Genomic DNA, 11,401 nt, shown 5'->3' with positions numbered 1-11,401 from the left:
AAAGTAAGTTGCGAGGACACAGCGGGGATCATTTCAGGAGACAGCTTTATTCACATGTACAGCTTGGCATGATGCATTTCGGCGTATCCGCCTTCTTCAGACGCCTCTGTTACTGCATCCTATCCTTCTCCCTCCTTTGTATTTCCCCAAGCGCTCCCATTGGCGGGAGATCAGGTGTCCCAGCTGTGAAAGGAACTTGTAGTCAATTGTGGGCCTACAGTTCCCAGTGTGCATCTGTTCAAGTGAATGTGCCAGCTGGAACATTGCTGAAGTGTGCTTCGCAAAGGAGGACCCGTGTAGCAGCAGGTAAGGACGTTTTGAAAGTGTCGAAGTTGCTCCCTCCAGTCCCCTACGCCCGCGCCTCAAATTAAAATCAATCCGAGCTGTGAGGTGAACTGCAATCATGCTCACCTCCCGTGAAGTCACAGACTGCCATTGACAGCAGCTTCTAGCGTGGTTGATTTTCGAGGCGGCCCTGGGACTATCAAACCCTTGATGCACTCAGTCCATTTGCCAGACTTAGCCCAGGACGCTTGCAGGACGGGCCCTCGTTTCGCGCTGCTGGCAAGCGCGACAAACGTGAGAGAAGAACCACTTTACTGGAAAGTAAGTTGCGAGGACACAGCGGGGATCATTTCAGGAGACAGCTTTATTCACATGTACAGCTTGGCATGATGCATTTCGGCGTATCCGCCTTCTTCAGACGCCGCTGTTACTGCATCCTATCCTTCTCCCTCCTTTGAATTTCCTCAAGCGCTCCCATTGGCGGGAGATCAGGTGTCCCAGCTGTGAAAGGAACTTGTAGTCAATTGTGGGCCTACAGTTCCCAGTGTGCATCTGTTCAAGTGAATGTGCCAGCTGGAACATTGCTGAAGTGTGCTTCGCAAAGGAGGAGCCGTGTAGCAGCAGGTAAGGACGTTTTGAAAGTGTCGAAGTTGCTCCCTCCAGTCCCCTACGCCCGCGCCTCAAATTAAAATCAATCCGAGCTGTGAGGTGAACTGCAATCATGCTCACCTCCCGTGAAGTCACAGACTGCCATTGACAGCAGCTTCTAGCGTGGTTGATTTTCGAGGCGGCCCTGGGACTATCAAACCCTTGATGCACTCAGTCCATTTGCCAGACTTAGCCCAGGACGCTTGCAGGACGGGCCCTCGTTTCGCGCTGCTGGCAAGCGCGACAAACGTGAGAGAAGAACCACTTTACTGGAAAGTAAGTTGCGAGGACACAGCGGGGATCATTTCAGGAGACAGCTTTATTCACATGTACAGCTTGGCATGATGCATTTCGGCGTATCCGCCTTCTTCAGACGCCTCTGTTACTGCATCCTATCCTTCTCCCTCCTTTGTATTTCCCCAAGCGCTCCCATTGGCGGGAGATCAGGTGTCCCAGCTGTGAAAGGAACTTGTAGTCAATTGTGGGCCTACAGTTCCCAGTGTGCATCTGTTCAAGTGAATGCGCCAGCTGGAACATTGCTGAAGTGTGCTTCGCAAAGGAGGACCCGTGTAGCAGCAGGTAAGGACGTTTTGAAAGTGTCGAAGTTGCTCCCTCCAGTCCCCTACGCCCGCGCTTCAAATTAAAATCAATCCGAGCTGTGAGGTGAACTGCAATCATGCTCACCTCCCGTGAAGTCACAGACTGCCATTGACAGCAGCTTCTAGCGTGGTTGATTTTCGAGGCGGCCCTGGGACTATCAAAACCTTGATGCACTCAGTCCATTTGCCAGACTTAGCCCAGGACGCTTGCAGGACGGGCCCTCGTTTCGCGCTGCTGGCAAGCGCGACAAACGTGAGAGAAGACCCACTTTACTGGAAAGTAAGTTGCGAGGACACAGCGGGGATCATTTCAAGAGACAGCTTTATTCACATGTACAGCTTGGCATGATGCATTTCGGCGTATCAACCTTCTTCAGACGCCGCTGTTACTGCATCCTATCCTTCTCCCTCCTTTGTATTTCCTCAAGCGCTCCCATTGGCGGGAGATCAGGTGTCCCAGCTGTGAAAGGAACTTGTAGTCAATTGTGGGACTACAGTTCCCAGTGTGCATCTGTTCAAGTGAATGCGCCAGCTGGAACATTGCTGAAGTGTGCTTCGCAAAGGAGGAGCCGTGTAGCAGCAGGTAAGGACGTTTTGAAAGTGTAAAAGTTGCTCCCTCCAGTCCCCTACGCCCACGCCTCAAATTAAAATCACTCCGAGCTGTGAGGTGAACTGCAATCATGCTCACCTCCCGTGAAGTCACAGACTGCCATTGACAGCAGCTTCTAGCGTGGTTGATTTTCGAGGCGGCCCTGGGACTATCAAACCCTTGATGCACTCAGTCCATTTGCCAGACTTAGCCCAGGACGATTGCAGGACGGGCCCTCGTTTCGCGCTGCTGGCAAGCGCGACAAACGTGAGAGAAGAACCACTTTACTGGAAAGTAAGTTGCGAGGACACAGCGGGGATCATTTCAGGAGACAGCTTTATTCACATGTACAGCTTGGCATGATGCATTTCGGCGTATCCGCCTTCTTCAGACGACGCTGTTACTGCATCCTATCCTTCTCCCTCCTTTGTATTTCCTCAAGCGCTCCCATTGGCGGGAGATCAGGTGCCCCAGCTGTGACAGGAACTTGTAGTCAATTGTGGGCCTACAGTTCCCAGTGTGCATCTGTTCAAGTGAATGCGCCAGCTGGAACATTGCTGAAGTGTGCTTCGCAAAGGAGGAGCTGTGTAGCAGCAGGTAAGGAGGTTTTGAAAGTGTCAAAGTTGCTCCCTCCAGTCCCCTACGCCCGCGCCTCAAATTAAAATCACTCCGAGCTGTGAGGTGAACTGCAATCATGCTCACCTCCCGTGAAGTCACAGACTGCCATTGACAGCAGCTTCTAGCGTGGTTGATTTTCGAGGCGGCCCTGGGACTATCAAACCCTTGATGCACTCAGTCCATTTGCCAGACTTAGCCCAGGACGCTTGCAGGACGGGCCCTCGTTTCGCGTTGCTGGCAAGCGCGACAAACGTGAGAGAAGAACCACTTTACTGGAAAGTAAGTTGCGAGGACACAGCGGGGATCATTTCAGGAGACAGCTTTATTCACATGTACAGCTTGGCATGATGCATTTCGGCGTATCCGCCTTCTTCAGACGCCGCTGTTACTGCATCCTATCCTTCTCCCTACTTTGTATTTCCCCAAGCGCTCCCATTGGCGGGAGATCAGGTGCCCCAGCTGTGACAGGAACTTGTAGTCAATTGTGGGCCTACAGTTCCCAGTGTGCATCTGTTCAAGTGAATGCGCCAGCTGGAACATTGCTGAAGTGTGCTTCGCAAAGGAGGAGCTGTGTAGCAGCAGGTAAGGAGGTTTTGAAAGTGTCAAAGTTGCTCCCTCCAGTCCCCTACGCCCGCGCCTCAAATTAAAATCACTCCGAGCTGTGAGGTGAACTGCAATCATGCTCACCTCCCGTGAAGTCACAGACTGCCATTGACAGCAGCTTCTAGCGTGGTTGATTTTCGAGGCGGCCCTGGGACTATCAAACCCTTGATGCACTCAGTCCATTTGCCAGACTTAGCCCAGGACGCTTGCAGGACGGGCCCTCGTTTCGCGTTGCTGGCAAGCGCGACAAACGTGAGAGAAGAACCACTTTACTGGAAAGTAAGTTGCGAGGACACAGCGGGGATCATTTCAGGAGACAGCTTTATTCACATGTACAGCTTGGCATGATGCATTTCGGCGTATCCGCCTTCTTCAGACGCCGCTGTTACTGCATCCTATCCTTCTCCCTACTTTGTATTTCCCCAAGCGCTCCCATTGGCGGGAGATCAGGTGTCCCAGCTGTGAAAGGAACTTGTAATCAATTGTGGGCCTACAGTTCCCAGTGTGCATCTGTTCAAGTGAATGCGCCAGCTGGAACATTGCTGAAGTGTGCTTCGCAAAGGAGGAGCCGTGTAGCAGCAGGTAAGGACGTTTTGAAAGTGTAAAAGTTGCTCCCTCCAGTCCCCTACGCCCACGCCTCAAATTAAAATCACTCCGAGCTGTGAGGTGAACTGCAATCATGCTCACCTCCCGTGAAGTCACAGACTGCCATTGACAGCAGCTTCTAGCGTGGTTGATTTTCGAGGCGGCCCTAGGACTATCAAACCCTTGATCCACTCAGTCCATTTGCCAGACTTAGCCCAGGACGCTTGCAGGACGGGCCCTCGTTTTGCGCTGCTGGCAAGCGCGACAAACGTGAGAGAAGAACCACTTTACTGGAAAGTAAGTTGCGAGGACACAGCGGGGATCATTTCAGGAGACAACTTTATTCACATGTACAGCTTGGCATGATGCATTTCGGCGTATCCGCCTTCTTCAGACGCCGCTGTTACTGCATCCTATCCTTCTCCCTCCTTTGTATTTCCTCAAGCGCTCCCATTGGCGGGAGATCAGGTGTCCCAGCTGTGAAAGGAACTTGTAGTCAATTGTGGGCCTACAGTTCCCAGTGTGCATCTGTTCAAGTGAATGCGCCAGCTGGAACATTGCTGAAGTGTGCTTCGCAAAGGAGGAGCCGTGTAGCAGCAGGTAAAGACGTTTTGAAAGTGTCGAAGTTGCTCCCTCCAGTCCCCTACGCCCGCGCCTCAAATTAAAATCAATCCGAGCTGTGAGGTGAACTGCAATCATGCTCACCTCCCGTGAAGTCACAGACTGCCATTGACAGCAGCTTCTAGCGTGGTTGATTTTCGAGGCAGCCCTGGGACTATCAAACCCTTGATGCACTCAGTCCATTTGCCAGACTTAGCCCAGGACGCTTGCAGGACGGGCCCTCGTTTCGCGCTGCTGGCAAGCGCGACAAACGTGAGGGAAGAACCACTTTACTGGAAAGTAAGTTGCGAGGACACAGCGGGGATCATTTCAGGAGACAGCTTTATTCACATGTACAGCTTGGCATGATGCATTTCGGCGTATCCGCCTTCTTCAGACGCCGCTGTTACTGCATCCTATCCTTCTCCCTCCTTTGTATTTCCTCAAGCGCTCCCATTGGCTGGAGATCAGGTGTCCCAGCTGTGAAAGGAACTTGTAGTCAATTGTGGGCCTACAGTTCCCAGTGTGCATCTGTTCAAGTGAATGCGCCAGCTGGAACATTGCTGAAGTGTGCTTCGCAAAGGAGGAGCCGTGTAGCAGCAGGTAAGGACGTTTTGAAAGTGTCGAAGTTGCTCCCTCCAGTCCCCTACGCCCGCGCCTCAAATTAAAATCAATCCGAGCTGTGAGGTGAACTGCAATCATGCTCACCTTCCGTGAAGTCACAGACTGCCATTGACAGCAGCTTCTAGCGTGGTTGATTTTCGAGGCGGCCCTGGGACTATCAAACCCTTGATGCACTCAGTCCATTTAGCAGACTTAGCCCAGGACGCTTGCAGGACGGGCCCTCGTTTCGCGCTGCTGGCAAGCGCGACAAACGTGAGAGAAGAACCACTTTACTGGAAAGTAAGTTGCGAGGACACAGCGGGGATCATTTCAGGAGACAGCTTTATTCACATGTACAGCTTGGCATGATGCATTTCGGCGTATCCGCCTTCTTCAGACGCCGCTGTTACTGCATCCTATCCTTCTCCCTCCTTTGTATTTCCTCAAGCGCTCCCATTGGCGGGAGATCAGGTGTCCCAGCTGTGAAAGGAACTTGTAGTCAATTGTGGGCCTACAGTTCCCAGTGTGCATCTGTTCAAGTGAATGCGCCAGCTGGAACATTGCTGAAGTGTGCTTCGCAAAGGAGGAGCCGTGTAGCAGCAGGTAAGGACGTTTTGAAAGTGTCGAAGTTGCTCCCTCCAGTCCCCTACGCCAGCGCCTCAAATTAAAATCAATCCGAGCTGTGAGGTGAACTGCAATCATGCTCACCTCCCGTGAAGTCACAGACTGCCAAGCTCTCCCAGAAGGTGAGAATAATTGTACTAGAGAAGGCTACTAAAGAAACAGCGTTTATTAATCCTGTGTTATGTGTGCTTTACTCCACCAAATGAATACACAATAAGAAATATTTCCTTTGTGCTTTCTAATGAGACTGTTCCCTTTGCCATGAGGAAAACAGGACTGATTTTAGTCCAGCACTGATTTTGTCAGGCAAGTGTCATATTATACAAGCGGACCAGAGAGACCTAAACCAGGTCTGCAAATGCTAATCAGCAAGCTCCGTCTTTGAAGGCAAGTAAAAAATCCTTTTTTGTACAAGATTAACATTTTTACTGACTACTACAAATATACATTCTTTCTCATTTCTGTCAGATCATTTGCAGGTTTTCAGATCCAACCCCTTCAGCATAGAGTGGATAGTTAAAGAATAACTATTCAACATAACCCAAAGAAACTCGGATATTATTGTAACTGATTTAACCTTAGGAGCTAATATTTGAGGCAGCAGGGTCATGGTTAATCACCATTTTTTAAATGTAATGAATATCATATTCACTACTTTCTCATATTCAATAAAAATATATATATTCACACCATATTCCTAATTTCAACTATTAGCTGTTACAACCTGCAGATTAATGTAATGCATTTTAAATTCAAAAAGCAATTGAATGCTTAAAGGGAAGTCCTGTTCTTGGCAAGTACTCAAGAAGCAAAAGTGCAAAGTGTTGAAATAACCTCTCTCCCTCCTGTCCAAGTAGGTTTTGTCTATGGCCAAACAGTTGATTGTTCTCATCTGTTTCTAACTTTTCTTGTTGTTTGCCTGCGCTGACAGAACAAGAATGCAGAGTATATATATATATATCAATGCACTGCTTATGATTTCACATTTTACATCACTCATGATATGGTCAGCAATGTCACCTTTGTTTTTTTCTAAGGTTTTTTTAATTCTGTTTCCTAACTATAACGTCCATGTAACCTTTGGTTTTTTCAGTGACTTTCTTAGGTTTTTTAATGCTATTTCCTAACTAAGTTCAAAAGGGGGTTGGGAGAGCCGCGAACATGTCACTTACGGATTACCCCATTGCCTCATGGTCATTGCAGTTCATTATTCTTCGTTTAGTTCGAGTCATTTCCTAACTATAATTTTCCCGTAACCTGTAACCTTAGAAGATGGGTGTGCGAGTGGCTGTATGTGTCATAGAGTGGTTGTGAGTGACTGTATGAGTGTGTAAGTGGGTGTGTGATTGGTAGTATGCGTCTGAGTGGGTGTCTAGTGGTTTTGTGAGTATGTGACTGGGTGTGCGAGTGGCTCTATTGATGAGTGTAAATGGGAATTTGAGTGGGTGTATAGGTCTGTGATTTGGTTTATGAGTGGTTTTGTGAGTGTGTGAGTAGGTGTGCAAGTGGCTGTATGGGTTTGTGAGTGTTCTTTTTAGTTTATTTGTGGGTGTGTGAGTGCCTGTTTGTGGAATTGCAAGTTGATTTGTGCATTTGTTTGCTTATATTAATTTAAATAAAGGCCCATATACTCTTGTGCCACCAGGAGAGAAGTTGAAATATCCCGGAGGGCAAAGTGATTACAGAAAATATTGTGCTCTGATAGATGTATGATGCATTCACCTGCTTCAAGGATTTCCAATTGTTTTTTTAGGTTGCAATTCACTGAAAAACACTGTTGCATTGCCTTTGCCATGCCTAAGTATGTGGGATCATTTGTGCTTTACAGAATTTGTGGTGTAACTGGGGCACCTGCTATGTTTATATTTTGAATAGGTGTGTGAGCATTTGTGTGGGTCTGTAAGTAGGTCTGTGACTCTGAGTAGTTGTTTGAGTGTCGTGTGGGCCTGTGAGCCTCTGTGTGCTTGTGTGAGTGGTTGTGTGAGTATCTGCACTGTTTTGTATGATCACCTGCGCCAATCCTGTATTTAACTTGTTATTGCTGAATCTTGTAAATAACTTCTATTGCTGTAAAGCACACTGATACCTTAACGGGTCACATGCGTGCTATCCAAGACACTAGTAGCCCGATGTAGGTCGCCCAATACCGGTCGCTAACGGCCGATTTCGGCCGTTACCGACCGGTATTTGGCTTTTGACATCTAGGTGGCTCGGAATTTACAGAATCGGTATTTTTACAGATTCGGTAAATTTACCGCTTTGGTATTTTTCCAAATCGGTAAATATACCGATTCTGTAAATCCATATGTAGGTGGCACAGTTTGCAGTGCCACAGGCCCTTAGGAATTCTTAATTTACCACCCAATACTATTGGGTGGTAAATTAAGAATTTCTGTGTACATGCACATCTGTGCATGTACACCTGTGCCATGTGGCACACATACATGCCCTAAGGGCATTTATGTGTGTCACATGGCACACAAGCCATAAACAGGAGTGTAACAGGGTGTCAAAGTGACACCCTGTCCCCCTTGGCATTTCGGTATTTTACCGATTCGGTAATTACCGAATCAGTATTTGCCATTGATTCCTATGGGCTTCAAGGCCCATAGGAATCAAAGGCAAATACTGATTCAGTAATTACTGAATCAGTAAATACCGAAACTTCCGATTCGGTATTGAATTCGGTAAAAATACCCACATCCCGATTGCCAGTTCTTAAATACCGAATCGGTATGATTCGGTATTTAAGAATCGGTAATCTGTGATTACCTACATCGGCCCGTAAATAAATAAATAGATACATCTGTGTGGGTCTGTGAGTGGGTGTGCGAGTGTCTGTGATTGGGTACGTGAACATCTGTGTGGGTCTGTGAGTTGGTGTCTCAGTGTCTGAGTAGGTCGGTAATTGGGTGTATGAGTGCCTGAGTGGGTATGTGAGTGTTTATCTGGATCTGTGATTGGGTGTATAAGGGTCTGAATGGGTCTGTGAGTGGGTGTCTTAGTGGGTCTGGGAGTGAGTGGGAGAGTGTCTGAGTGGGTCTGTGAGTGGGGGTGTGAGTGTCTGAGTGAGACTGTGACTGGGTGTGTCAGTGTCTGAATGGCTCTGTGACAGGGTGTGTGAGAGGGTGGATAAGTGTCTCAGTGGATCTGGGAGTGGGTGTGAGAGTTCCTGTGTGGGTCTGTGAGTGGGTGTGTGAGTGTCTGAGTGAGTCTGTGAATGGTTGTATGAGTGTCTAAGTGTTTCTGTCAGTGGGTGTGAGAGTGTTTCAGTGGGTCTGTGAGTGGGTGTGTGAGTGTCTCAGTGGATCTGTGAGTGGGTGTAAGACTGACTGTGTGGGTCTGTGACTGTGTGAGTAGGTCTGTAAGTAGGTGTGTGAGTCTCACGGGTGGGTCTGTGAGTGGGTGTGTGATTGTCTGTGTTGGTATGTGATTGGGTGTGTGAGTGTCTGTTTGGTTCTGTCAGTGTCTGAGTGTGTTTGTAAGTGGGGTGAGTGTCTGGGTAGGTCTGTGAGTGTATGTCTGATTGTCTGTGTGGGTCTGTGAATGTGCGTGTGAGTGTCTATGTGGGTCTGTCAGTGGGTGTGAGAGTGCCTGCATGGCTCAGTGAGTGGTTGTGTAGGCCTATGAGTGGGTGAATGAATGCCTGGGTGTGTCTTTAAATGGGTATGAGAGCACCTGTGTGTGTGTCTGAGTTGGCCTGAAAGTGTTTTTTTTCCAAAGTGTATCAAGATTCACAAATTCGTCACAAATTACACTTAGCTGCATGGGGGATCCTGGGATTCCCGAAGTAGGAAAAACCAATATAATTCAATTTTGTACCCAGCATAGGTCCCTCTCACACTCCTCTAACAGCCCAATGGAATTAGGGTAGTCATTTTGCAGATACCTTTTAAGACCCAGGGTCGTTCCCGATACCGAAAATGGTGGCTGCAACCTCCGAGTCAGGCTGTGGTTAGCCAATCACAGAGGTGCTATTGGCGTGAGACTTCATTGATCCATTGCGAGGGATCTGCGGACTACACGTCCCTAGATGTCTATATTTCTTTTTTCTTTAATAACTCCGTAACTATTGAATGGATTTACACCAAATAAAAAAAAGGGCTACTTCTGGACCAACAGCTACCTCTCTGCCAAATTTGGTGTAATCCCTTCCAGTAGTTCGGGCTGTAGTCGTGTTCAAAATCCCTATCGGAAATTTCATGGGAAACACAATTCTTTTTACTCCTTCCCGTTTTCCCTGCCCTGCTAGACAGATCACTCTGAAACTTCCCATGCAGAACTAGACATACTGTGCTACTTTTTTTGTGAAGATTTCGTGAAGATTTGTCAAATGGCGTCAAAGTTATAAGCAAGTTAAAAATGCTTTTCCTATGGAAACTAGGTCCTACCTATGACTACCTTCTGGCGACCAACAGTACGATATATATTTATATATATCTACACACTACTGCATCGTATCCACATCCCTCTGCTGGGTCCATTGTAAAAATCTTAACACACACACACTGATCAGCCATTTGCTAAAAGAGTGACTAGCAACCCCTGGACATACAGATCTGCCAAGTAGTAAAAATGTCACAATTTCACCTAGATGTGCAACCTGTGTTTCCAGATACAAGTCAACAGGCTACAACACACCTCAAATTGACCACTTCAAAAAAGCAACTGCACTAGTTCACCTGACACAGCTAAAAGTCTTAATTTTTCAATCCAATAAACATTACCTTATTCCAAGACATGTTCTATAGAATACGTTTTAATAATTGCTGGTAAGTTTATGAATGTGTTCCAATTAATATTGAAGTACAAATGTAGGTGACATAGTGACACAAATAATTAAAGATTAGATTTAAAGACCCGCCTCCTTACTTTGCTCAAGCAACACTAACACATAGAACCAAATTGTATTAGGGAACAAAGACTAACTGCATGAATGGGTAGCATGATGCTCCATCAGTTCCAATTGTGTTGCCCAGTGGGAACTTCAAAGCAAGAGAGCCACTGTTAAACCAGCACAGCAGAGACTACTTATTATGCCTCTTTCTAATACAGCCACACTGTCAAACTCACAATGCAGAATAAAACATAACTCTTACTTCCTAGTACCAAGAAGTACACAAGACGCCAGCAATCAACCAACCTCAAATCACTAGTAGATCTCTGCACAGCATGATAGATTTAGGTTTAGACTGAGATTTCTGGGGCCTTGATAAGTCAATTGCTGGATTAATTAACAAATTGAAGTCTCCTCCAATGACCAAATATCCTATTTGAGCAGTAGCAAAGTTGTATAATGACCGGAGCAACTCTGTTGAGTCTTCTATTGGACCATAAAAACTAACAAAATTAAATAGTTGGTTGCAGATCTTCATTTGTAGCCAAAGCATTCATGCATTATTGTCCTTCTTTACCATTATAATATCCCCCTGTATCTTTTTGCTGACTAAAATATTGACACCTCTAATAGCCGCATTTGCAGAGGTAAATAATTCATTTTGAACAAAGGCAGGGGTTTTATCCCTAGGCGTGCCCTCCTTTTAGTGGGTCTCCTGTAAAAAAATGATATCAGCTTGGAAGGTTTTAAACCAGGCCAACATAGTGCAGCTCTTCAGTCTAATATTAAACCCATTCACATTACAGGAAG

Source organism: Lissotriton vulgaris, chromosome 2_1 (genome assembly GCF_964263255.1).
Source record: "Lissotriton vulgaris chromosome 2_1, aLisVul1.2, whole genome shotgun sequence".
Taxonomy (NCBI): Eukaryota; Metazoa; Chordata; class Amphibia; order Caudata; family Salamandridae; genus Lissotriton; species Lissotriton vulgaris.
This window is presented reverse-complemented; position numbering follows the sequence as displayed.